Below are 25709 nucleotides of genomic sequence, written 5' to 3' on the forward strand. Positions count from 1 at the left end.
CAGGTGGAAATTTCAAAAATAGTGGCTAGACACTATCAGAGTTAAAGAACTGCCAGCTACTCTTTCAATATTTTTATTAATAAGTAAATATTGAATTGGATAAACATAAGATAGATTATCAAGTGCATTAGAGTATCATTTACATACGAGTGAATGTATATAGTGTTGAATTGTGTGTTTTCATGGTAAAGTAGAGAGAAAATACAGTATTAGTTCTGACAGTAAACCTTAATAGGTATTGTTTCTAATTTCAGAAAGTAATGAGGGAGTACCATTATCAACTTGAAATTAATTTGATGAGTATGAACAAAACCATCCAAGAATGGTGCCTGACAACAAAATATGATTGCAAAGCATGTGTAATAAAGTGATATAATTAAGATATTCCCAAACTTAGCTTACATGTAAAAACACAATGACTATGCTGTCTTTTGTGTCAAGGTAAGTGAGTCATTGTGATATTAGTAAAATAATTTAAATAAATTATGTTTTGTGTTGTAACTAGGGGGAAACCAGACTAACATTTTCCCAGTGTAAAATAAACTAATATTGTAAGGGTAATTTTTTTAGTTAACTTTGGATAAAACAATCCATTCCTGAATGTTCTTATTTCCTTATTGTATTCAAGATCACATGGCCCCAATCCTAGGTATCAGACTGAAACCAATCCTGAAGGGGACCCAGAAATAGTACAAGTTTACAAGTGACTTATAATTGTTATGTGCTAACTGTATTACCAGGGTTCACCAGGAAAATTTAATAATATCATAACAATTCCATAAAACATTAAATTCCATAAGGCCTCAGTTATAGTGCCATGTACTATGTGATGTACTATGTAACTAAGTACTTTTCTGTATACAATATTTGTAGGGTTTTTACCAAAGACTAATATTATTGACAGGCAGGGTGGTGTAGTGGTTAAGGCTTTGGACCTGGGACTTCAAACTCTGAGGTTGTTGGCTTAAATCCTTCTACTGACACTGAACAAGTCACTTCACATGCCTGTACTCCAATTGGAAACACAAAAGAAATGTAACTAGTTTTATCTCAAAAGATGTAAGTCACCTTTGATAAAGGTGTCAGTCAAATGATAAGTAGTAATTATATTATTAGGTCACTGAAGCTGCTTATTCTTGAACATGTTTATACACAATTGCACATGAGTAAAACATTCCAGCATTTGATCAATCCCTGCTTTTCCTAGTAACTGATTTTGGCTTTCATTGATGGCTGTTGCCAAACACACTTTTACAGGAAAGCATATTCTTTTGATTTAAAATGGATAATCAGTATGAATAATGTGAAATTTGAGTATATACAGTACTATTATCATTATTAGAAGTTTATCATTTTCACTTGTTTATATTGTTCACTCAGGTATCTCTTTCTGTGTTTTCCATCAGTTTTATGTTCAAGCTTGTATTTTTTTTCCATAGCCATTGGAAGACAATAAAGTTCTAACACATCCCATTTTACTTTAACTTGTTACAAACATTAATAACGTTTACTAGATATGCATTTTGGTGGCTCATGTAATAAACTGAATGTTTTTACTTTTTGAGGTTGTTTCCTCTAGGGCTTTAAGTGGGAGAAAATAAGTGTTGGAACTATGTTTTGAAGGCTTCTTAAACAATCATAGGTTCCCCTTTAAAGTCCGCAGATGCAAATGTATATGTAAAGAATTTTGGAGTTGAGTATGGGGTTTGTGAATCCTTGCTCAAAGTAAGCAGACATGCATGTAAATGTAAATGATTTCAGAGGTCAGGGGTGGGGGATCTCCTTTTAAAGTCCATAGATGTGAATATATATTACAATAGAGTAGCACATGGTGGAACTACTTACATCTTATGCCATCTGTCCTCCTTGTCTTGGTTCTGAGGACACCACTTTCACCTCTGTATTCCCATGCCCACCTCCCCCGGCCTTTTGCTTCTAGCAAAGCCACACCAACAATCACATCCACCGCGTCTGACATCGGCACTCCAGCTTTATGGCACTTGCTAACCATTGGGTTTTGCATTTCCTTGAAGCTTCACTAAACTTTCTCATTTTCATTTCACACCTCACTTTACATGACAGATGTGATTTCATCGGTTTATGCTGTCCAGGACATTGCCTCTTCTTCATTTCTCTGCCCATCCTATTGGCTGGTGCTGCTGTCAATCACTTCTGATGTGTCCTTCATTTGCATGTCAGTTTCATTCGAGCCATGTAAATGTATCATCAAAAAATGATCTTCTTCTATTAAATTTACCAAATTTCAATCAAATTAAAGCATTTTTGAGATTTTGGGTGATTTTGACAAGAGGTGGGTTTCACTTTAGAAATCATCATTATTGATATTTGAAAATACTAAAATGGTGTGTACCTGGTGTGACCAGGTTTAATTGTACAGAAACATCTTTTGATATTTAAAGTGGAAATTTCAAGCTCTTTATTCTAAACTTGTAAGGTTGGTTGAGCGCTTTATTGCCTTGTTTTTATGTACTTTCTTGTTTTATTTTCTTTGCTGATGATGTTAGTTTTTCTGATATATGATCTTTTCTATAGCCACATCACCATGATGACATGGGGTGTGATCTTGTGACAATGTGGATTTGCCTACTTCAGTGCTCTTGTGACATCCTAGTAGGCAGCCCTTCAATCTTAGAAAGACGTCAGCTGCTTCACTCTAGAAAAAAAAACACTGTCAATGTTTATTTTTATTGTTGTCTTTTCCTCATCTTTATACTAATAGACATTGTGCTTTTCAGATTATTAGTACAGTCAACCCTCGTTTATCGCGGTTAATCCGTTCCAGACTCTGCCGCGATAAATTAATTTCCGCGAAGTAGGATTCTTTATTTATAAATCGAATATTTTCGCAGTTAGAGCATAGAAAACCTGTTTACGACCTTCTAAATACAGTAATCCCTCCTCGATCGCGGGGGTTGCGTTCCAGACCCCCCCGCGATAGGTGAAAATCCACGAAGTAGAAACCATATGTTTCTATGGTTATTTTTATATATTTTAAGCCCTTATAAACTCTCCAACACTGTTAACATTATTAGAGCCCTCTAGACATGAAATAACACCCTTTAGTCAAACGTTTAAACTGTGCTTCATTACAAGACAGAGATGGCAGTTCTTTCTCACAATTAAAAGAAGCAAACATATCTTATCTTCAAAGGAGCACCGTAAAGAGCAGATAATGTCAGAGAGAGCGCTCGCTAAGAAAAGCAAACAATCAAAAAATCAATACGTGCACAATACGTATACAGAAGCACCGCGATAAAGCGGCATTTTGTAGAGGAGCGTCCTATCTTCTAGGCAAAGAGCCACTGTGTAAACAGCCCCCTCTGCTCACACCCCCTCCGTCAGGCAGAGAGAGTGAGAGAGACAGAGAGAAGCAAACAAAACAAGCGCCACGCGGGAAGCATATCTTATAGCATTGAGGAGTTTTAGTTAATATGTAATACATGCTCTGATTGGGTAGCTTCTAAGCCATCCGCCAATAGTGTCCCTTGTATGAAATCAACTGGGCAATCAAACTGAGGAAGCATGTAACCTAAATTAAAAGACCCATTGTCCGCAGAAAGCGTGAACCAGCAAAAATCCGTGATATATATTTAGATGTGCTTACATTTAAAATCCGCGATAGAGTGAAGCCGCGAAAGTCGAAGCGCAATATAGCGAGGGATTACTGTACATTATTTTGTGTGTTTTTATAGCTTTGTTTTGGCACTCCAATAGGTTCTTATGATGAATACGCGGGTTCACCTGAGTGAAAGACTGTTTCTGTGAAGGAAGTGTTTAGTTCCATATTTATATTATTTTTTTTTTTTTACCTTTGATGGAATTCACATAGTTCCTTTGCTACAAATATGAAGAGGAATTATGCAAGGCAATTAAAAATTCATAACAATGAACATCAAAGATAATGTTCCATGGTGACAGCTCCTTAAAACTTGGGCTCATGTACTTTGTTTATATTGAGACCTTCCTTTTGTCTGTTAATCCCCTCATCTATTCCTAGCAAGGTTGCCAGAATCATCTGCTTACCTTGCACACAAAGGTAATGCCATCTTCTGGATACAAAGCCAATTCAGCTGCCTTTAACAGTACAAAAAAGCATCAGCACACTGACATGGAGGTTCTTAATGGTAACAACTCCCACTGGGAAACAATAAAGAACATTTTGATGGTGCAAACAAACATCCTGAATGCAAGCACGCAAATTATGTTTACTCAAATTAGAAATTTAATTGTTGCCATCAAAGGAAGACAAAGGAAAACCACTCTTCACCTCAAACTTAGCAGTCACAAAATTTAAATATTTGACAAAGAAGACGACGCACAATGAGATAACATTCAGATTATGACCATTAGAGAAATTGTAAAGCTTGAAAGTCCATTCTATTAAAGTTTTAGCCCAAATGGTTTCCAAATGGTTGTTTTACCCTAAAAGATACTTGTGATGGCCAAGTGATCTCATATGAAAGTTCACACCTGTGTTTTTTTCCTGACTATAGCCCTTTTCATGTAGTGAGGAAGATGAGGGATATCAGTTTTTAGAAGTACTGCTGTACCTGACAAAGCTGAAACTAAGCTATGGTACAGTGCCTTTCACGAATGACTCTCTGTAGCAGCCACTTGCAGTTAACATATGTTAAACATCAAGTAACCTTTGATTCAGAATCAGAATCTATATTTTCCCTTTAAGAAATCCCTGTGGGCTTGATTAAGAGGTTCAGATCATTAAGGTTAGACCTGAGCTCAGTGCTCAGTAGGTTGACTCAGAAAGCAGAGTTTATGATCATCTGCAATAGGATCCTTTATTACACTGTTATAAATTACTTGCATTAAGTCTTAGAAAGTGTAACACATTTGCCAATATCCCTGTTAATAAAACCAAATCAGGCCCAATATCTAATAAATCCTCAAACAGTTATATACTGTTCAATGTTATTATACCCATTTGTTTTCAGATGTCCCTAATCACTCTTCTCCCTGACGTAAGTGTTTCTTCCCTCTCCCACACCTTATGGTCAGTGAAGCATCACTGTTGGATAATCAGTTATCTTAGTTAAATTCAAAGAGACGTTAGACTTCATGATGGCATGTAAGGTTCTAGGTGTGGATGGACTACTTTCACAATTACTGATTCTAAAAAACAACGCATAATTTTGGAAGCACTCAATCCTTTTTAATCAAAAAAAGCCACATTGTCTTGTCAACTGAATGGTTGCCATTACTTTGCTATTAAAGATTCTTAAACTTTGTATGCTATGGCAAAGTTTCAGGTCCTTCGGACTTATTAAATCAGCTAAGATCCTGCCTGTTGGTTATAGAAAGATATTTATAAATTGTTTCACCCTGATCAGAGTAGCTTCTCTAGTTCCTGGCATCCTCCAGACAATGTTCAAAAGATTCTGCATGTCATTGACTCTGTAGCAAACCTCAAGAAGCACTCCTCTTACTGTATATTGATATAGCTTTTGACTGCATGAACTGGCCTTATGGAGCGAGGTGTACTCAATACTTGATTTACATACTTGATCAGAACATTACGTTAATTTCCCTCAGCAGTTGTCCTCAAACATTCTTCAATTTTCCCACCTTTTCTCATTTAAAAAGGTACCAGACAGGGTTGTCCACTTCCCCACTCCTAAATCTATCCCTTAAACCATTGGCAGTAGCAGTCTGTAACTCTCAGCCATTGACAACAACTTCTCTTCACAGTTCTTCTCATAGAATTTTCCTTTTTGCCGGTGTAGGTCTCTTTTACCTATAGTAGGTAATATTTCTTCAGATGTAAGTGTTATTTTAGACCTTTTTATGACTTATGAAAACCTCTACAGTTGCAAAATTAACTGAACCAAATCATATGTTTTTCCTCTTAATAATTTACCCCAGCAAGGCTGCTTAACTCCATCATTCCCAATTACTAATTATTCCAGGAATCTTCAGGTGTATAATTTTGTGTCAATTAATGCTCTATGTTCTATTTACCAATTTATGTTTAATAAAGATGATGTTTTTATCTGCTCCTAGTCTAGCATACCTTTATCCTTTTAATCTTGCTGTACCCTGGTGATTATTAAAATGAATACAGTCCACCACTTAAATTTTATTTGTTCCTTGATTACACTTCATCCCCCTTCAAATTACTGGTTGGGGTTAGATTGATTACTTCTAAATTTTAATGAAATGCCAAAAGACCACATTTTAAATATGCAATACTAATTTGAAGGGGCATGATGGGGAACGTTTCTGACAGATATAGAGTGCTATCAATGGGCCCTCACCTTTTTGTCCCATTTGCTTGTGACTTTCCCTTTTTTTTCCCATTTTTGATGTGGTTACTTATTGAGTCCTACATTACTCTCTCATACCCTCTAGTGCCCATTATTTTGCTCCATTAAAGTTTAAGAAATATATCCATTTCCTTGGTCCTCCTATCTGCTATGCCCTCAATATTTGGAATCATGTGGAGAAGCATATTGGTGCAGCTTTAATAATGCAAGTTAGCTCCCTATTTTTTATTAATATCAGCTGCTGGCCATTCATTAAACTCATTGACTGGCTGCAGGAGTCAGTGTGCTTGGTGAACTGTTTAGTGATACTGTGCTCCTGTCATTCCAGTCTTCTCAGTCTCAATTAATAATAGAAAATTCTATTATTCATTTCAAACTCCTGTTAAAAACATATCTCTTCAATGAGTATTATTTATTTTCTTGCATGTAATTTCTATTGTCCTGTTAATGTGTTTATTGAATTGTAAAGTGTCCTTGAGTGTATGAAAGGTGCTACATAAATAAAACGTATTATTGTTATTATTATTAATTTGCTTTTTCTCCTCATATTTCTAAAAATATATGGAATCTTCTTGTGCGTTGCCTACACACCCTTTTGACTTCCTTTCTGTCTCCCCTAATAAATGACTCTGTTGCATAGTTCAGATTATAAACATCTTAACTTTGGTTTGGCTCAGAGACCTCTTGCCTTCCTCCACTCCACCAGTCTAGCCTGAGAGACCAAATTCCAGAATTCCAAATTCTCTTCTGAAAATGAGATTAACCACAAACCAAGCTGAACTTCTGTTACCTTACTCCCAAAAGGTGCCATCAGATGGGTCTTAAACCTGTTCCATGTTGTTACTTTTGTCGTCGGTGTGTGAGGCACTTTTATCCACATGTTCAGTGCTCTGCCATGCTGTTAATTCCCTCTCGACCTATGCATTATGCTCTTTCTGTTTTTCAAAAAATGTTGAGATTTGGCTACAGCCTCAAATTCTAATCCTATTAAATCTTTCCTCTTTATATCTCAGCTCACACCAACACAAATGCTACACAGGAGTGTGACACAAGTCATAACTGAGTATGTTGGATTTACATTTTGTTAAACAAGTCATAATTGTAAACAACTTGGATAAACAGAGTTTCTACTAAGACCACTGAGGACTCTTCTACTGGTAGTCAGTTTTTCAGGTCCTGCATGTCTGTTGATATTGCTACTTTTGATTCATTATACTTTGACTTCCCTTTTGAGGCTTTTATCTGATACAGGCAATCTCTGTTAAGTCAGTGCTCTCTTTCTGTTCTTATATTATGGCCTCTATGTTAGAGTTGGGACATTAGGGTAAAGCAGAAGGGGCTGTTGTGAGTATAATGTTTAATTTGTTTAGCTTGATAATAATCAAAAAAATAATAATCACAAAAATATTAATAATAAACTTGGCCAATACTTTAAATAATATTTATGACTTGTTTTCATTTTCATCAATTCATTTGGGAGTTTTTATGGAATTCTATTAAGTGCTTCTTAACATTTTTTATATTATCAGCCCATACATGTTTATCAAAGTTAAAACTTTGCCATTCCCCATCAACATTGTAGATTTCACCATTCTGATTTATATGTTTCTGTGGAAAATTTCTTAATGATCTAAAAATACTTTTCCTGCATTTTCACATTTACTTGTTATTTCCAGCTGATTTACACCATTTTACCCTGTAGGGTAATTTAACGCCTAAGGTTTCATTCATTCCATGCTGTTGCTAATTGTTTTTTTAGAAAATGATTAAATGTCTGTGAGGTCAGCTGTTCCATGAACAGTTGCAGTACCTAAGGCATCATTGTTTTCCCTTACTGAAATAGCTTATACAGTAACTGATTATTCTCTCACCCAGTGCATACATGTACTAATATATTTCAATCCAACTGTGTGTTGCAAACAGTACAAACAGAGCTTAACGTTTTTAGGCTACTAAGCTGCAAGTCTCTGGCATTTGGTCACAAATTAATTTGCTGGTAATTTATTGACGGTTGGGAAGAAAAGCATTGGAAAACGTGAGAGACATGTTCCTAATATTCATACTTTCAACTGGAACAGCTTTGATATTAATAAATATTGACTGTTTACTTTACCACTAAACTAACAATACTATTGTTTGCTGTGGTGTACAGTAATCCCTCCTCGATTGCGGGAGTTGTGTTCCAGAGTCCCCTGCGATACGTGGAAAATCCGTGAAGTAGAAACCATATGTTTGTTTGGTTATTTTTATATATTTTAAGCCCTTAGAAACTCTCCCACACTGTTTATAAATATTCTCCGCACAGTTATACAGTAAACCCTTGTTTATCGCGGTTAATCCGCTCCAGACAGGCATTTTTAAAATGTTCCCTTTTCTTTTTCTAGCTTTTTAAACACACTACTTCTCCGCTGCGATACGCGGGTATATATATATATGTGTATATATATAACCCGATCTACATACTCGAATAATGGATACTTTATTCGCCATCAATGATTGTTTTGGTAAAGCCATACTCAGTGTATTCATTAGATGAACGGTAAAAAAGTAAGAGCGAGGGGAGGATGACTCATTGAGGCATGCAGGCTGTAGTGCGCGTCAACTCTATCTGAATTGCGATCACATTTGAAAAAATATTTTTTTTCAAGTTCTAATTAGTCCATATGTGTCAAACTCAAGAGCCGCGGGCCACATCCAGCCCGGCGTGTAATTATATCCGGCCCGCAAGTTCATTTTATATACTGTATTATTGTTATTAAAGCCCGAGTATATGAAGCGCTGGTAACACAATAAACTACAGATCCCATAATGCAGCGCTTCAGCTGCCTTGCCAAACATTTACCGCGTTAATCAAGTCTAGCTTATGATGCTGCAAGTTATTGCGAAGCTAGCTCACACGATGCTGAAGAGAAAAGTTGATTCTGAAAATAGAGCCTTTAAAAACCGATGGGAGGCTGAGTATATGTTTACTGAACCGGTGTGTCTCATTTGTGGAGCTAATGTGGCTGTAATTACAGAATTTAATCTAAGACGGCACTATAAAACAAAACATCAGGGTAACCTGAAAGACCTGAATGCAATGCAGAAGATACAGAAAGCAGAAGAATTAAATAAGAATCTGACACTTCAGCGGACGTTTTTACCCGTGCACAATCACAAAGTGATTTCAATTGAGGCTGCTTTTATGGGAGACACAACCACTTGCCCCACTTTCCCTGTTACCAAGTAATGTTAAACCAAGTCGTCACTACGGTGTTCCCAAATACGCACTTTGCTGATAAACTGAGCGCACTGAGTTTGCACGGCGCTTTGGTGACTTTGAAGAACAAAAAAAGTCTGTCTACATGCGGCTCGAACCTTGTGCATGTTTGGTAGCACATATCTGTGTGAGAAGCTCTTCTCAGTGATAAAGACTAACAAAACAGCACACAGGAGTCGCCTCACTGATGAGCACCTGCAATCCATCCTGAGAATCTCCACAACACAGAACCTCACACCAAACAGAAACGAACTTGTGGCCAAAAAGATGCCAGGCGTCCAGCTCTAAAATGACATATGAGCAAAGACAACTGAATGATTTGATTTGTTATTGCTGAAAAGAACACATTTTATTTATATTTCCAGGTTTTGTTATGCAGCATGTTCATATTTGAATTTGTATAATTTTGACAGGATATATTTTTATGGAGAGCAAAATCTTTTGGGATATTTAAAATCTAAGTTTATTTTTTATAAAATATAAAATTACATAAGAGTAAAGAAATTTGAATGTTTGTTCTTTTAATGTTTACTTTATTTCTAACTTGTATAATTTAGACAGGATATATTTTTATGGAGAGCAAAATATTATAAGTTGTTTAAGGTTTGAGTTGATTTATTCAGGAATAATATTCCTGTCTGTTTTACCATTCCTACCAAAGATATTTCTGTCGACTAAATAAAAATTCCTTCTATTTAAAATTTAAATAGAACTTGAACAAATACGATAGTTCATAATATCCACGCAGACTTGCACGTAAGAGCGGGTGTCATCCGTTTTAACAAACAGCGTATTGCACTGATACGAAATAGCTGTGTGTGTATATATGTGTGTGTATGTATGTATGTGTGTATGTATATGTATGTATATATATATATGTAGATATATATATGTATGTATATATGTGTGTGTGTGTATATATGTGTATATGTATAGATATGTATATATATATGTTTGTGTGTGTGTGTAAATATATATATATATATTTATATATATATATATATATATATGACAGCAACACTCATCACTCACAACAGTGACAAAACAATTACATTGACAATCATGTTACGTTATTTTCAAAATGTTTCCTTTTCTTTTTTTCATTGCTTCTTTAACACACTACTTCTCCGCTGAAGCTGGTATTTTACTAGTATATATATATATATATATATATATATAGATAGATATATATATATATAGATAGATATGAGAACAACATATATATATATATATATATATAGATAGATAGAGATATATATATAGATAGATATGAGAACAACATATATATATATATAGATAGATAGATATGAGAACAACACTCATATCAATGACAAAACAATTACATTAACAATCAAGTTACGTTGTTTTTCAAATTTTTCCTTTTCTTTTTCGTACCTTCTTTAACACACTACTTCTCCGCTGCGAAGCGCGGGTATTCTGCTAGTCTATACTAATAAAAGGCAAAGCCCTCACTGACTGACTGACTCACTCACTGACTCATCACTAATTCTCCAACTTCCCGTGTAGGTAAAAGGCTGAAATTTGGCAGGCGTATTCCTTACAACTTATTTGCAAAAGTTAAGCAGGTTTAATTTTGAAATTCTACACGTAACGGTTGATAACGGTCGACAACGTCCGCCATGTTGAACTTTCTTATTTATTGCCCCATCTTCACGAAATTCTTCACGAAATTTGGTAGGCGGCTTCCCTGCACTAACCGAAACCAATGTACGTACTTATTTCGATGGTATGACGCCACTGTCAGCCGCCATATTGAACTTTCCAACGTCACTAATTTTCCAACTTCCCGTGTAGGTAGAAGGCTGACCCCATTTTCACGAAATTTGGTAGGTGGCTTCCCTGCGCTAACCAAAATCAATGTACGTACTTATTTCGGTGGTGTGATGTCACTGTCGGCCGCCATATTGAAGTTTCCAATGTCACTAATTCTCCAACTTCCAGTGTAGGTAGAAGGCTGAAATTTGGCAGGCCCATTCCTTGCAGCTTACTTACAAAAGTTAAGCAGGTTTCATTTCAAAATTCTACGCATAACGGTCATAACGGTCGACAACGTCCGCCATGTTGAACTTTCTAATTCATGGCCCCATCTTCACGAAATTTGGTAGGCGGCTTCCCTGCGCTAACCGAAACCAATGTACATACTTATTTCGGTGGTATTATGTCACTGTCAGCCGCCATATTGAACTTTCCAACGTCACTAATTCTCCAACTTCCAGTGTAGGTAGAAGGCTGAAATTTGGTACTTATTTCGGTGGTATGATGCCACTGTCGGCCGCCATATTGAACTTTTCAACGGTCTTTGTTACTTATGGGCCCATCTTCAAGAAATTTGGTACGCGGGTTCCCAACACTAACTGAATCCTACTTACGTACATATATACGTCCATAGCCTGCAGCTCGGTCACCGTGTGAGGCAGCGTTGGGTCCCCCATCCCAACGCCTCCTACGTTGTTGGCTGCCTGCCTATATAAGGCTGTCCGTTGCTCCAGTCTCTACATTCCCTTCTTTGCTTCGCCACGGGATTCATGTCTCCCTGCTGATAACTACAGCCTTCTTATTTAATCCACGGCTTCTCCGCTGTTTTATTGTTTGTTTATTACGATTATAGTTATTGTGTAGGTATTTTAGACTTACTTTACATTGTTCAGGTACCCATTTCCTTTATCATTCCAACTGTACCCCCATTAACATGTCTATCGAGGTCATCACCATCGATCAAAGAACTGTCACTTACCAAGTGGTTTCCATGCCTGGAGATGGCATCTGCCTTTTCCATTCTCTTTGTTACATATTGCAGGCTCACTCTTGATATCCGGAGGAACATTGTGTCTTATGTATTGAATGACTGGGACAGGTTCAAGGTGTGGAATGATGACAGTACAGGAGATAATTATACTACACAGGAGCACTAGAAGAGTGAAATGCTTAAGCCCTTCACCTATGCATCTCCATGCGAGTTGATGGCTGCCGTTGAATTGTTCGGTTATCGCTTTCAAGTGTACCGAAATGGCCAAATATTTTACACCTTAGGACAACCGCCAATGCCTTTTAAACATCTTAGATTCACAGGTGACAATTTCAGTAGTGGACACTTTGATGTTTAGAAATGTTTAAACACTCAAAAGCTGGATGTGAAGTTATCGATGAAACTGGTTGTATACTTACAATGCTTGACAGATGCCGAATGTCTCTTCAACACAAGTCCTACAAATACTGTCGTAATTGAAATAAACCATGAAACTCAAACCGATTATGACAGCAGCAATCCAAGCTGTGAGATTTGAAACAAGATTACTGTTCACATGGCCAACTGTACGTTGCATGCTCAAGAGTAAGATCAGCTCACAGCTTGGTCATATTACAACCGGAGGGCCGAACTCAAGGTGGTATACAAAGAGATCCTTAACAAATAATTATTGGTATATTTTTCCTCAGTTTAAAAAGGTTTAATTTTCTTCTTAATAAAAATTTTAAGGCAGTACTTCACCACTGCGAAGCGCGTGTATTTTGCTAGTAAATCTAATATTTTTCGCAGTTAGAGCATTGAAAACCTGTTTACGATCTTCTAAATACGTTTTTTAACATATGCCCTCTAGACATGAAATAACACCCTTTAGTCAAAAGTTTAAATTGACAAGACAGAGATGACAGTTCTTTCTCACAGTTAAAAGAATGCAAACATATCTTCCCGTTCAAAGTGCACGTCAGGAGCAGAGAATGTCAGAGAGAGAGAGAAAAGTAAACAATCAAAAATCAATAGGGCTGTTGGGCTTTTATGTATGCGAAGCACCAAGCGGCTGCAATGAAGGGATCAATGTGAAGGTAGTCTTTTCAGCATTTTTTAGAGGAGTGTCTGTATCTTCTAAGCAAACAGCCACTTTGCAAACACCCCTCTGCTCACACCCCCTCCGTCAGGAGCAGAGAATGTCTGAGAGAGTGAGAGAGACAGAGAAAAGCAAACAATCAAAAATCATTACGGGCTGTTAGAACTTTTAAGTGTGCGAAGCACCGCGCGGGAAGCATATCGTATATCATTGAGGAGTTTTATTTAATACATAATACGTGCTCTGATTGGGTAGCTTCTCAGCCATCGGCCAATAGCGTCCCTTGTATGAAATCAACTGGGCAAACAAACTGACGAAGCATGTACCATAAATTAAAAGACCCATTGTCCGCAGAAATCCGCAAACCAGCGAAAAATGCGTGATATATATTTAGATATGCTTACATTTAAAATCCGCAATGGAGTGAAGCCGCGAAAGTCGAAGCACGATATAGCGAGGGATCACTGTATTAAGTTTAAATTTAAATTGCGATTAAATTAAAGTTTGGATTTATTGCTTTCTGTTGGATTTAGGTCAGGCAAGAGTGGAGGCCAGTCAATGATATCAATGGGAACTGCCTGCATACTCTTGCCACGAGGCCGGGTATTGTCGTTCTCCAGGAGGAACCCAGGACCCACTGCACCAGCATAGGGTCTGGCAATGGGTCCAAGGATTTCATTCCAATACCTAATGGCAGTCAAGGTACCATTGTCTAGCCTGTAGAGGTCTGTGTGTTCCTCCGTGGGTATGCCTCCCCAGACCATCACTGACCCACCACCAAACTGGTCATGCTGAATGATGTTACAGGCAGCATAACATGCTCCACAGCTTCTCCAGATCCTTTCTCGTCTGTCACATGTGCTCAGGGTGAACCTGCTCTCATCTGTGAAAAGCACAGGGCAACCTCTGTAGGGTCCAGGTATTAACTCATGCTATCAGTAGTGACACTGATTGTAGCCAAATGCAAAAGTAGTGAAAAAAGCAGTCAGAAAAGATAAGGAGGGAAAAATATCAGTGGCCTTCACCTGTTAAACCATTCCTGTTTTGGGGTTCGTCTCATTGTTGCCCCTCTAGTGAACCTGTTGTTAATTTCATTAACACCAAAGCAGCTGAAACTGATTAACTACCCCTCTGCTACTTAACTGAGCAGATCAATATCCAGGAAGTTTCAGTGACTTGATGCTATACTCTGATTAAAAAGTGTTCCTTTAATTTTCTTGAACAGTTTACATAGTACAACTGAGTTCTTACTTGTATGCCTCCCACTGACTAGAGTCAGTTTAGAGACAATAAAGACAGCAGAGACAATGAATACAACATCATTAAACATCAGGTTATACTGTATATGCAAGAAAAATGCTTACAGTTGTCAGTTTTTTTACCTGCATTTTTATCACTCTATAATTTAATATTGTTTTTTATCAGTATGCTGCTGCTGGAGTATGTGAATTTCCCCTTGGGATTAATAAAGTATCTATCTAGAATGATTCACAAATGTGTAGCTTTGACCTACAAATGCTGTTGTTCCCGAACTCTCTGTCACATTAGAGAATGGACAAAAGTGACTGTTTTCAATAGCTGAGATCTTTAAAAATACTGTGTTCCTTTAATTAACAGTGTCTTCAGAAAGTATGCAAACCCCTTCACTTCTTTCATAGTTTGTGTCTTTGCAGCCTAACGTTAAAATCATTTAAATACATTTTTCCCTCATTAAGAAAAAAGTGAACTATCACTTTGACCTTTTACTCTCTACTTAGTTGAAGCACCTTTGAAAGTGATTCAGTTTTCTAGTTTCTTGAACTAAGCTCCTGTACATATGAGAACCTTATGTGTTTACACTATGCCATCTCTGGTTACCAGATTTTTTATTTCCTTATTGATACGAGGACCCAACCTACCTGGAAAGGGGTCTCTCTTTGAACTGCCTTTCCCGAGGTTTCTTCCATTTTTCCCTACAAGGTTTTTATTGGGAGTTTTCCTTGTCTTCTCAGAGAGTCAAGGCTGGGGGGCTGTCAAAAGGCAGGGCCTGTTAAAGCCCATTGCGGCACTTCCTGTGTGATTTTGGGCTATACAAAAATAAACTGTATTGTATTGTATTGTATACGAGGATAATTGTTACACTGAGTATACTAGATAAGATAAGAACTTTTCTATATAGGTAAGTTTAAAATTTATATTTATCCTATTATATTGATATTTTGCATTTATGTAACATTTTTGTTCTTCTATTCTTTCTGGAAAGACTGTTTTGACAAACTTTATTGGGCCCAGTATAAACCTGTGGAAGGGGGCTTCCCGCAAAATGCACGGGCTGTGTACTCTTGGTCTTCTCTTCCCTATATTCCTCTTCTCCTTGTGGATATTACTGTGTGGAATATTAGCTAGCATCTCTAGTGACTTCATGTTAGTGTTCTGAAAAATAAGTTGTTTTTATGTCTGTTACACCCACCCTCCTATTTTTAATTGGCTACCATTATATTATCACTTGTCTTGTCATACAAAAGTTTTGGTTTCTTTATATTAATTCCCTTACTTTTATTAATTTGTTTGCGATTTACTTGTATTACTTGTAATGACAAAGAGAACGTTACAATAAACAGAAACAAATAAGATTAGGCAATAATATTGAAGGATAAGTAACAACAAAATAAAAAGGTAAAGTGGCCTGGAGGACAGAAAAAAACAAACAAAAAAAATCTTAAGTTTAGGTAGAGGTAAAAAAAAAACAAATGTGCAGGGGTTCCAAGGCCAAACAACCGGCCAGCCCCCACTGGGCATTCTACCCAACATAAATGTTCCTAGATCAAACATCTTAGTTTTCATGCTTCACATGATAGGATTTGAAGAATTTGGTCTCTTAAACAGCTGAGACACCCGCCTTCATTCCATCATCTCAGGTGGCTGCGTGATACCTAGATCAAATTGTGGTGGCACAGATAGCCAAGAAAAACTGGAAAATACAGCAGAAAATAGTGGGGATTTGTAGAGCCTGCGGATCCCTGAAGAATTTAATAATTCTATAACCCATGTAGTCTATTAGGAACACAACTGAAATGTAGCTACGAAAAAGCCATATTAAAATAATGGGCTTTAGCAGTTTTTTAAATGTTCCACAGTAATTAGTCTGGTGAATTTCAATATTTAAGGTTTTATAAACTATTAGTAGTCAATTCTGAACGACACAGGTAACCAATGTAATGATGCAAAAACTTTTGAGATGTGCTCAAATTTTCTTTTTGTAGTTAAGATTCTGGCTGCTGCATTCTGCACTAATTGCAACCGATTGATGTCTTTCTTAGGTAATCCTGTTAGGAGTGCATTAATGTAGTCTAGTTGACTAAAATCAAAAGTGTGAATAAATTTTTCAACACCTTGTCAAGTTATAAGAGCATAAGTTAAAAAGAAAAACTTCATACAAGTTTGCAGAATAGTACAATTATAAAGGAGATGTGCAAATGATGATGTATAAGTGAAAGTGTGTATAGTGTGTATACATACATGTACATATACTGTACATACACACACACACATTCATACAGTATCTGGCAGAATGCATGAATATACAAGGAAGTGAGGCTAGTTTACTGGTTTGAGAGGGCTGTGGCTCTGGGAAAGAAACTATTGCGGTGTGTATTAGTTTTAGTTTTAATTGATCTCAAGTGTTTACCAAAGGGGGTTTTATGGAATAAGTGATGACCAAAGTGAGATGAGTCTGTGGAGAACCTTATGATATGATTAGTGACATGATATGTATACAGATTTGCCACAGATAGAAGGGTACAACCAATTATTTTCTCAGCAGACCTCACAGCACATTGTAATTTATTTTTGGAGTGTACCGTTGCTGAACCAAACCAGAGAACAATGGAAAATGTAATTACACTTTCAATTATGGTTTTGTAAAATTAAACTAGGATTGGCTTGGAGATATTTAGTTTCTTTAGTTGGCTTAAGAAGTACAATTGCTGCAGTGCCTTATTTGCGATGTAGATGGTGTTAAGGTCCAAGCTGAGAGCGTTGGTGATAGTTGTTCCCAAAAATTTGAAGGATTCTACCATATTGACTGCAGAATCATTCATTTCTAGTAGGAGAGGTTGTTGCTGCTGTTTGCGACCAATGATGTTTGTGACCCATCGTGTCAATAACCACAAGTCACAATCTTTGAGGTTACACCCCTCACAACATGAAAACTGTCCTGATGACAGGAAGAGAAAATGGCAATGATAGGTAAACAAAATGGTGGCAACAATAGCACAACACATGTAACGAAAAACAAAGTAAACTTTGAAACAAAATACTTATGTTAAATTTGAATTCTAGGGCTAAAAAAACTTGTGCCTAATTTCATAAAAAGATGAGAAAAATGTGCAAAAATTGAATAAATGTATTCAATATTTGATTGAAAAATGTGACTAACATGTTGGTACCCAGATATGTGGTTGTATAGGAGTTTTAATAGAAATAACAATAACCACTACCACCACATGTGACTGTGGTGAGGTGCATCAAGGGTCATGGTGGTGCAAGGTTTTAATAAAAACAGTATAGCACAGACTTTGTGAGTATAGGTGATTGAGTATTTAATGGGGAAATTGGCTGATTGCTTATTCATATGAGAGCACAGTCAGCACAGCCTTACCTCATTGACGCTCTGTGGGTTCATTCGTACCAACACCAAAAACACCCAAAAAGGATTAAAGTGGTCTGAGTAGAAAGCAAAGAGACATGAAAGACAAGGCAGGAAAAATCAAGGCAAAGAAAAATGAGAAGGGAGAAGAATCAGAAAGTAGGACAGAATTCCAGGGCCAGATTGCTCCAGCTAAATTGCAGAGCAGAAGTGATTTTGGGTTGCCGATGGAAGTAGCATGGCGAGGGAGCAGGGCTCTTAGTGTCCAAGCTGATACTGACAGTTAAGATATTACTCAGCAGCATCTCAGTCCTGTTGAGCATGCCTGAGAGGTGAGCAGGGTGAGATGATAGAGAGAGAGTAAGAGAAGGTCTGAGAACAATTGAATAGAGCCAATTCTAATTGTCTTGGATATTGGAATTATCCATGATTATAATTATGTCAGTCTTCTTTATTGATTTTAACTTCCTCATGACCACCGTTTGTATGGATTATTTATTGAAGAAATTTCTATTGATCCACATTTTTTGAACACTAATGACTTTTAATAAAATCACATGCTCTTTTTGCACCAGTAACTTTTTATTTGTGTCCTCATTGTCCTAGTCCATCTCCATTCATGACTGTCAATGTCCTGGGAGACAGAAGATGCTTACACTACAGGCAACCAGGACTTCACATACACACATTTATCCAGAATCACAAAATGTTGATCAATTTTTTTTGTTTCAGTTACTATGATAGTTTTGACACTGAACAGTAAATGTAATATTTTTAGTACAAAATAATATCTGTGTAAACATTTCAAATATTTACTAGGGGCAGTCAGTTATTTACTAGCTTCACCCATCTTTCTATTTGTTTCACTCCTTACAGTCTTTTTCACACTCGGGGTAGCTGAAGGTATGTCTTAGCCATATGTGGTGTCTATAGAAGGTGAGTTGGTGTTAATTGAAAAATCACACGTGCACATGTTGCGTACAGTTTACTGCGATTTTAATGCGTACTCTGATTTGTAATGGTTGTTTTCCTTTGTGTAATGTCACATTGTTGCTATTCTCATACAAAAAGTCAAAATGTATTTATAATTTGTTAAAATATGCATTTTTAAAGCAATTTCAATCATTCTCATTCACATGAAGCACACAAATAAATAAAAAAATGCAAGTTTTATAGAGAACGGCCAAAGCAATATGATTTGCTTAGCATGGCCAGCATCCAGCTTCAATAAATCCTGTCAATTTCAAAAAGGGCTGTTTACTTTTTAGCTGACTGAACAGCTGTTTCTATGCACCTGTACATGGTGAACTTTTAAGGATGTAAAATAATTTAACTGCTGTTTAATTTTTCTTTATCATTCAACGTTGGTCTGTTTTTTACAATCAAAGAGCTACACTTAAATCCTAGCCTAACGCTCAGTTGTTCAAATGAAATTCTTTTTTTCTGCTATCCTGTTAGAGTCCTTCAAGAGAAAGATATTTTAAAGGTAGATAGCCTCCTCTCTCGCACAAAAAAAAGAAATCTTAGAAACATGATCAACATGAATACATACATTCTCTGATAGTATATGTTCCCTGCCGTGTTTCTAGAGGGTCTATGTCCCACTTGACTTTTTGTTTCTTACCTTGTGAAAATAGCAACCTTTCAAAGTAGAAATGCTACAGGATAAATGAAGTAATGCCTGAAATAACAAAGAATATAAAATGACCTTCTTGAACCATCACTTGAAATACCTGATGTGGATTGAATCAGAAGAAAAAGAATATTTAAAACTGCTATAAGATAAACAATATGTTTGTGATTTATTGTATACAAAAATTGATATTGCCAATTAGAATTAAAATAATAAGATTGCAGATTAATTTATAAATATTCGATTTTCTAAAATATAAACAATGTCTTCAGCATATCAACTGTTTCAGCTTAGGTGTAATTTTTAACATGTAAACTTGATACTAGACAATAAAATACCAGTGTTTTGCAACCATTTACTATCTTCCAATCCAAAACCTCTATACATGAATAGTGGCATGTCCTAAATCGGCTTCAAGTGATGTAGCTCATAGTGAAAACCACTAAATTAAATGAATGATCGAATGCTTTGAATACCTGATCACATTATATAACCCTGCTCCCTGCTTAGGGGATGCTTTAAACTTTGAGGCTGATAGGCCTAAAGCCTGAGTTTGATCAAGCTGAAAAGAAGTGCACTGTATGCTTCAAGAGTTGGAGTGTGAGGCAGGATTTAAGAGAGTTTTGCAGGGTTTAGGTTATTTTTGAGAATCAAATACCAAAGAACTAACCTTGAGCTGGGTGAGGCATGAGTTTGCTGCTTATGAGCTTGACTGAGAAAGATATCTGTAACAATTTGCTTTGTTTTGTTTTTAACACTAGAATTACCAGAGTCTACAAAAAAACTCATAGATCCGGCCCACCTTAAAACCGTTCACACTTCTCCGCCAACTTCTTTTGTCCTGTAAATGTGCCAATTAAGACGAGCAGCAAGCAGCCGGCTATTCCATCCCCCACCGTCGCAGAACGTTCACTAAGTTCTCCCAGCTCATGCCTTGATTGATTACCTGGTAGTGAAGTGGAGTTTTAGAGTGGAAATAATAGATCGCTATTTGGAACACACGCATTTCATGTTACAGTTACAGTAATCTGTGTAAACACATTGTTAAAACAGAAACTTTTTCATAGTTTAGTAATAAGCGTTACAAAATGTAGGCATAAACTATAGAATGTGTAAAAGCATAAAGTCCAAACGTCAAATAAACATTTTCACAAAAGGTTGAAAGACATTAAAATAGCTTCTGTAGCGCAGTGGTAAGAATTGCTGACTCTATGCAGCAGGCTGGCCGTGCTTTAGAGACCTGTGTTCAATTCCCCTCCTGGGGAGAGACTGTTAGTTTTTTTTTTCTTTTTAACATCAAAACGGACATACAATTTATAAACTGGTATGCACTGTCAGTTAATGAGATCGTTATATTTTCATGTGGGATGCTCCTTTTAAAATATTGTTTAACAATTGAAACTGCAATTAACATGAACAAGTGTCCTTATAACTGTTACTTTTAAGATCCATAACACACAGACAGACAGACAGACAGAGCACCTGTCTCTCTATTAGAGAGACAGACAGGCAGAGAAGTCACTAGATACTATACAGTGGTGTGAAAAACTATTTGCCCCCTTCCTGATTTCTTATTCTTTTGCATGTTTGTCACACAAAATGTTTCTGATCATCAAACACATTTAACCATTAGTCAAATATAACACAAGTAAACACAAAATGCAGTTTTTAAATGATGGTTTTTATTATTTAGGGAGAAAAAAATCCAAACCTACATGGCCCTGTGTGAAAAAGTAATTGCCCCCTGAACCTAATAACTGGTTGGGCCACCCTTAGCAGCAATAACTGCAATCAAGCGTTTCCGATAACTTGCAATGAGTCTTTACACAGCTCTGGAGGAATTTTGGCCCACTCATCTTTGCAGAATTGTTGTAATTCAGCTTTATTTGGGGGTTTTCTAGCATGAAGCGCCTTTTTAAGGTCATGCCATAGTATCTCAATTGGATTCAGGTCAGGACTTTGACTAGGCCACTCCAAAGTTCATTTTGTTTTTCTTCAGCCATTCAGAGGTGGATTTGCTGTTGTGTTTTGGGTCATTGTCCTGTTGCAGCACCCAAGATCGCTTCAGCTTGAGTTGACGAACAGATGGCCGGACATTCTCCTTCAGGATTTTTTGGTAGACAGTAGAATTCATGGTTCAATCTATCACAGCAAGCCTTCCAGGTCCTGAAGCAGCAAAACAACCCCAGACCATCACACTACCACCACCATATTTTACTGTTGGTATGATGTTCTTTTTCTCAAATGCTGTGTTCCTTTTACACCAGATGTAACGGGACATTTGCCTTCCAAAAAGTTCAACTTTTGTCTCATCAGTCCACAAGGTATTTTCCCAAAGGTCTTGGCAATCATTGAGATGTTTCTTAGCAAACTTGAGACGAGCCCTAATGTTCTTTTGCTTAACAGTGGTTTTGCGTCTTGGAAATCTGCCATGCAGGCCGTTTTGCCCAGTCTCTTTCTTATGGTGGAGTCGTGAACATTGACCTTAATTGAGGCAAGTGAGGCCTGCAGTTCTTTAGACGTTGTCCTGGGGTCTTTTGTGACCTCTCGGATGAGTCATCTCTGCGCTCTTGGGGTAATTTTGGTCGGCCAGCCACTCCTGGGAAGGTTCACCACTGTTCCATGTTTTTGCCATTTGTGGATAATGGCTCTCAGTGTGGTTCGCTGGGGTCCCAAAGCTTTAGAAATGGCTTTATAACCTTTACCAGACTGATAGATCTCAATTACTTCTGTTCTCATTTGTTCCTGAATTTCTTTGGATCTTGGCATGATGTCTAGCTTTTGAGGTGCTTTTGGTCTACTTCTCTGTGTCAGGCAGCTCCTATTTAAGTGATTTCTTGATTGAAACAGGTGTGGCAGTAATCAGGCCTGGGGGTGGCTATGGAAATTGAACTCAGGTGTGATACACCACAGTTAGATTATTTTTTAACAAGGGGGCAATTACTTTTTCACACAGGGCCATGTAGGTTTGGATTTTTTCTCCCTAAATAATAAAAACCATCATTTAAAAACTGCATTTTGTGTTTACTTGTATTATATTTGACTAATGGTTAAATGTGTTTGATTTTGTGTGACAAATATGCAAAAGAATAAGAAATCAGGAAGGGGGCAAATAGTTTTTCACACCACTTGTATATAAATAAACAGGGAAGGCACATGTACTGAAAGAAAAAAAAAAAAAGATCAACATGTGCCTTGGTCCTGCTTGCACTGAATAAGCTCATGCGCTCTAACCCCTCCCCTCACTTCACGCCCCCATCTGAGTCTAAGTAACAGCACAAGTACAGACGCAAACCAAGTGTAATCAAGAGCCGCCGGTTCAATCCCCACTCACTCCTGTATTTGCCGTTTTCAGTAGTAAGCTGCTCTTTGTGTTAATATTATACAGTACACACATACACTTGGTTTGCGTCTGTACTTGCGCTGATACTTAGAGTCAGATGGGGGAGGGGAGGGGTTAGAGCACGTGAGCTTATTCAGTGCAGTTGGAACAACGCACATGTTGATCTTTTTTTTTTTCAGTACATGCGCCTTCCCTGATTATTCATATACAGTGGAACCTCGGTTCACGAACGTCTCCGAGACATGGTAAGAATGCTGCACTCTGAAAGGCAAATCTTAGCACTACGCCAAGGAAGTTGTTGTGTTGTTTTTGAACCTTTTGAGAAGGTGTTTATTTGATCTTTGAAAATCAGGTTTCACACATTCTATAGTTTATGCCTACATTTTGTAACATTTATTACTAAAATATGACAAAGTTTCAGTTTTAGCAATGTGTTTACATAGATTACTGTAGAAACGGAACACACATGAAATGCATGTGTTCCAAATAATGATCTATTATTTCCACTCTAAGACTCCAGCAGTTGAGTCACTCCCAGATAATCAAACAAGGCATGAGCTGGGAAAACTTAGTGAACGTTCTGCGACGGTGGGGGGTGGAATAGCCGGCTGCTTGCTGCTCCTGTTAATCTGCACATTTAGAAGACAAAGGACGCTGGCGGAGAAGTGAGAACGGTTTTAAGGTGGGCCGGATCTACAAGTTTTTTCGTAGACTCTGCCAATTCTAGTGTTAAACATACTTTCACTGTGTTTTGGAGAAACTGTAAAATGTCAGCACACCCTTCTACCACTGATGAAAACCTGCTGCTAAGTTAGAATGTCTTAATTTACATGCTTATTAGGAAAAAAAGGAAGGGAAACTGCTGTCCTAAAAATATATACTTTCAAGGAGCCTCATCTCTCTTTCTTGAAACAGATCTTTCTCTTTGTTCTTGGATGAAAAAGCAAAATTTGCAACTAAGAAAAGAGGCCAACAGGAATGTTTACCAGCGTCGTCTTGTTGCTAATTTGGCTACATGGTGATTTTACCCCTGAAGGTTGTATAATTTTATATATCACTTCATACTTATGTTTATTGGTTTTAATGTAAGTAAATATATTTTGTGATTAAACCCTAAAGCCAGTTTGTCTGTCTTAACTGCTACTAGCAGGCCGGGAGGTTAGATAGTTCATTCCTTGCCTAACTGTGGTCATGAAGGAGATGCTTTTTTAAGTCCTGTACTGATGGTAAGTAAACTGGATTGAAATAAAGGTATAAAAGTAAAGACAACCCCAGTCAGTACGCAGTTTATAACATAAAGGTTCCTAGGGTGAAATATGTGAAGGACAGCATGGACAGGATGCAGGTAACAGGCATATAGCTGGTTTTTCCCCATTTAGAAAATCACCCAAGAGGTTAGTTGGTACCTTTGTGTTAGGTTATCTGATAACACAATAAAACACCCCAACTAGTCTCTTGGAATGTTTCTGTGGAGCACTGAGCTTTATCAATTGCTTTTAAACATATATATTCATGTCTTTAACTTATGATAATTTTGACAATTTTGACGAATTTTAACCAAAACCAATGTACGTACTTATTTCGGTGCTATGACGACACAGTCAGCCGCCATATTGAAATTTCCAACGGCACTAATTCTCCAACTTCCCATGTAGGTAGAAGGCTAACATTTGGCAGGCTCATTCCTTATAGCTTACTTACAAAAGTTAAGCAGGTTTCATTTCGAAATTCTCTAATGGTCGTAATGGTCATAGGTGGCTTTCCTGCGGTCAACAACGTCCGCCATGTTGAACTTTCTTATTTATGACCCCATCTTCACAAAATTTGGTAGGTGGCTTTCCTGCACTAATCAAAACCGATGTACGTACTTATTTCAGTGGTATAATGCCACTGTCAGCCGCCATATTGAAGTTTCCAATGTCACTAATTCTCCAACTTCCTGTGTAGGTAGAAGGCTGAACTTTGGCAGGCTCATTCCTTACAGCTTACTTACAAAAGTTAAGCAGGTTTCATTTAGAAGGCTGAAATTCTACGCGTAATGGTCATAACGGTCACCAACGTCCGCCATGTTGAACTTTCTTATTCATGGCCCCATCTTCACGAAATTTGGTAGGCGGCTTCCCTGCGCTAACCGAAAACCAATGTACGTACTTATTTCGGTGGTATGACGACACTGTCAGCCGCCATGTTCGGTTGTTGCTTTCAAGTGTACCGAAATGGCCAAATATTTTACACCTTTCAACAACCACCAATGCCTCTTAAACATCTTAGATTCACAGTTGACGATTTCAGTAGTGGACACTTTGATGTTTATGAATGTTTAAACTCTCAAAAGCTGGATGTGACGTTATCGATGAAACCGGTTGTATGCTTACAACGCTTGACAGATGCCGAATGTCACTTCAACACAAGTCCTGCAAATACTGTCGTAATTGGAACAAACCATGAAACTCAAACTGATTATGACAGCAGCAATCCAAGCTGTGAGATTTGAAACAAAATTACTTTTCACATGGCCAACTGTACGTTGCATGCTCAAGAATAAGCTCAGCGCACAGCTTGGTCATATAACAACCGGAGGGCCGAACTGACTATGTGGTTTACAAGGAGATCCTTAACAAATAATTATTGGTATATTTTCCCTCAGTTTAAAAAGGTTTAATTTTCTTCTTAATAAATATTTTAAGGCAGTACTTCGCCGCT

Source organism: Polypterus senegalus, chromosome 1, assembly GCF_016835505.1.
Source record: "Polypterus senegalus isolate Bchr_013 chromosome 1, ASM1683550v1, whole genome shotgun sequence".
Classification (NCBI taxonomy): Eukaryota; Metazoa; Chordata; class Cladistia; order Polypteriformes; family Polypteridae; genus Polypterus; species Polypterus senegalus.